This window comes from Anticarsia gemmatalis, chromosome 5, assembly GCF_050436995.1.
Source record: "Anticarsia gemmatalis isolate Benzon Research Colony breed Stoneville strain chromosome 5, ilAntGemm2 primary, whole genome shotgun sequence".
In the NCBI taxonomy this organism is placed as follows: Eukaryota; Metazoa; Arthropoda; class Insecta; order Lepidoptera; family Erebidae; genus Anticarsia; species Anticarsia gemmatalis.
Genome location: NC_134749.1, coordinates 3514337 through 3518739, shown reverse-complemented (window position 1 = coordinate 3518739; position 4403 = coordinate 3514337).

The window sequence follows — 4403 nt, the reverse complement described above, 5'->3', positions numbered from 1 at the left end:
AACTTTGACCGCGACACCGCAATTTACTATGTGTGTGTTTGTTTGTGCATTAACGAGTAGTGTGAGTAAGCGAGTCAGTTATTATAAAGTGATTTAGTCAATGCATGCTAAGTGCAAGACAATTTCTGAGTGTGATGTTGTTTTCATGTTTTGTATATTTTGTTTGACTTAACGTGAAAGAAAACTGAAACAATGGTTTACATTTCCGGTATTCTAGGGTTTATTATTTAGTAAATATCTACTCGTCCGATGGACAGACCTGTACCCCCTAACGCGTATATAAAATCCCCTTTACCTACTGTACTGTATAATGTTTAACGGCCAGGGATATAACATCTAATATAATAATAAAGAAATTTTAGTAAAGAACCTTAGATTCGGCTAAACTGTGTCCAGAGATTTCATTACTTTCATTATTTTTTTTACAGAATATTGTACAGAACGTATTTCGTGGCATATTGGATTTTCAAGTGGCTTTTTGTGAGTCTAAAATTATTTTTTAGATTTATTCTCAATTAACAAACTTTAATATTGTCAATCTAAATAATATTTTTATAAATGAAATATTATCTGAAACAATCTGTTACCATTTTTAATAAAGATAATTTGATTAACGTCTTCGTACTAAGAGATAAATGTATTTTTTAATTTAAAGTAAAGACAATTGTTTTGAAGAAAGTTTTCGTCATTTTTATGAGCGTTATCTTGTTAATTATTTGAGTTGTTCTTAGAAAGTTACACACGGAGGAAATTACGAGGAAATTAATGGGATTTAAGACGCCTTCTAAGGTTGTGAACTTAGTAGAAGGGGCGTAGCGTTTTGTTCAGTCTTTTAAAATGGGTTTAATGTAAAATACTTTATGTTTTTTAGTCTTCAGGATGTAATAATATTTTCTTGGCCGCTATTCGGCTACAAAAGTAAGTTTTATTAAAAGTTTAGTGTTAAGTAAACAAAAGCACAGTGTAACTATGTGAGTGCTACACTCTCCATTATATCACTCTTATAGCCAAATGGAGCCGACACGATACTGGTGATATATCAAGCGCAGGGTTGACGGATTTACGTGTACTCTAAGGTCCTATAAACATTGGACATATTCATCATTTCTCGTTAGAAAAGTCAAGACCCTCTTTCCGAATTGACTTTCTTATTCCTAATTGATATGCATTCATTGGTTTTAAAAGATATTAGAACTGAGGCATACTCACATAGACTTTAACACTGACTTCGATTAATAACGAGGAATGTAGCGCCCGCTTTCCGCTTTTCCTTGGTTACTGACCTAAACCTACCGAAACTACTTTTTTCCTTTATCAAATAGTTAATGTTTGTTTTACCATTCTGTTTGTGTAAGGCCTGTATTTGTCTTATCGGAGTATACCTGTTCGTCAATTCTTTGTACAGGGACTTGCTTGAATCAGTAAATATTCAATTAGGTCTTTATTTTCTTTTCTATTTATCTTCATTTTCTTTCAAATTGTTTAAGAAACCTATTACTCGATAATACTGAAATAATAAATGTTACGTTTTAAATTGGCGAAGTGAAGGTTCTTGTAGATTTCACCAGGGTCTATTTTTTGTAGGCTCTTAAGTAATTTTTAATAAACTAGCCCTTAAAAGTAAACAAAATAAGGATTTATTAAGGTACTAACATTTTCTCATCATTTTAATAAATAAAGTGCCGTAGCTCCTAATTTGCTACTCTCCTAGCAATTTCCAAATACATAGCGTTCATTAGTATTCAGACGGATACAAAATTAGGCTCTCAAGATATTTTATTTGAAATTTTGAAACACCTCACCAAATTATTTCTAATCTATATTTCGCTAATGGCACCAACAAAGCAGAAACGACTATTTATATCCAAACTTTCGGATTTTAGAATGAAAACAAACCTCAAATCCCAAATTCGAATCCAAACGTCAAAAAGTTTTAGCAACAAACAGAAAAGCCACTAATCTACAAGCAATACGGTGATATATAAATTCGAATTTCTAACTCTAAATCGCACCTGCGTTGCCACAAGACGCATTAATTTAAACCTTCGCGGATAAATTTTGATAAATTAGATCACTTTCTCAAATACCAATTGAATCGCTGTCCGATTGATGGATTGCTTACGAACGATTCGACGACGACTCGCCTGCATAGGATATTACACTTTATACTCACTACATAAAGTTGATTTTGCATTGATAGGTGTTTGTTAAATAAGTGCGAACACCTGTGTTTTGATAAAGGAGCGATTTTATAAGTTGTTCCGGAGTCACAGTGTCGGGGGAAGTGAGGCTGTTTATTTTTGGTCGAACACAAGATTGTTCTGAACTTAGTTTGGTAGTGATAGTGAAATTGAAGATGTTGAAGAAAGTTTGAAAACTTTGAACTACAAATACCTACGTATGTTATTGATACGATTTGTTTTGGTACAGTCCCAGTTTCAATATGTTAACTCGGTTAAAGTACCTATAGTCATTTAATGAGAAGATATTCTCAGTGATTAAAGTTAGAACATCAAGTGTTGGACTGTAATTTTTGGTAAAATTTTATAGCATAATACGCCTAAATTTAACATATTTAGGCGTATAGATGTGGGCCAAAAATGATATAGCAATATATTGTAATATTTTTGAAGCGCGTTCTATTTAGTATTAAGTAAAAATATAACTACTTACTTCTAATATCGTACGGTTTGTAGTCAATCTAGTGTTAAAGTCCTGTAAGCCCACCAAAAGACCTAAGCCGTGATATAAAAACGGCTTCCAACGAAACTGAGCCAAAAAGTCCTATATTTGTTTCATATTCGTAGTACATTTGTATTCCTTTCCGCAAGACGTGACGAATGGGCTCTATGTGAGAACGATTCACGATTCTTATCATTTCAGCCTCTGTTCTTTGCACGAGATATATTATGAAAGTCTTAGGAATTGTTGAGACACGTCTCCCACGTAAAGTAGATTTGGTACCCTTGAAGTTATTGTGGTGAAAGTACTATGTATAATTTATCTATACAAATATTACGAATACGAAAATTTGTATAGATGTTTTTAAGTCAATCACTCTAAAATCATTTCATCAAGAAACTTTTCAGCGTAGTAGCTTATGAACTAGACTATAGAAATACTAGCTCTTGGCCTTGGTTTTGTTGATGACAGAGCCATAGTCCACGCGGAACAAATCGCGGGAAAAAGTTTGTAGGGAATAATGGTAGAAAGAACTGTATGTACAATGATGAATGATTGAAGCAACGGTTGAGTTCAAATTATTTATGAAAAACTTAGCAGCAGTGCGATTTAAAATGGCGAAAATTTTACGAGAAGTGTAGTAAGGAAAATTTATTAGCGATTTGATACACTTAACGTATCCAGAAATCATGAGTAATTTATTTTTTAGTGTGTATTTTGCTAAAATATCGGGTATATTTTATATTCAAACAATGTGTAATTATTTTAACAAGGAGCTAATTAAATTCTCACTTCTATTATACATTCTTCTATATATTCTACTTCTAATGAAACCTAACCTATTTACATAATAATTAAAATGTAGTAAACGTTTTAATTACGGTCGCTATTTGTTCAGGATATCCTAGATAAATAATATTTTAACATAATTATTGACTTTTAGGAGTTTACTTAGGCTTCCTAGTAAGAAAGCGTGGCTTCAAAACCTTATAAATTTACATTGAGATTTCATGGCTCCAAAATATAATTAAAATCCAATCATTTAATTTACATGTATTTATTATATTTTTTATTAGTCATCTCGTATAACACTCTAATTTGCAAGTTATCTGTGGGAAAAATTGCAGTTTTTCAGTTTTCAAAGTAAAACCTAAGGCTTTTATGATAGTTGTAATTACTGAATTTATCGCTAGTTCTAGTTTTAAGGCCTTTTGACAAGACGCGGCCAACACACATGGCCCACTAAAAACAAATTTGAATTATAAACTAACATTATTGCAGTGCATTATCTATCTATACTAATATAATAAAGCTGAAGAGTTTGTTTGTTTGTTGGAACGCGCTAATCTCAGGAACTACTGGTCCGATTTGAAAAATTCTTTCAGTGTTAGATAGCCCATTTATCGAGGAAGGCTATAGGCTATATAACATCACGCTACGGTCATAAGGAGCGGAGTAGCAACGAAAAATGTTACAAAAACGGGGAAAATTTTGACCCATTCTCTTAGGTGACGCAAGCGAAGTTGCGCGGGTCAGCTAGTAACTACATAAAATCACACCTTGTTCTGTATTTGTTACGAGTCCTACCTATTTATTAATTTTTAATGAATATTATTATTTCGGTATTTTTTATTTTTCATGGTTGCCCGGGTTAACTTATTCTTAAGCTATCTTTACATAATTACTTATTAACATAATAATTTCTTTGTTCTCAGGTACTT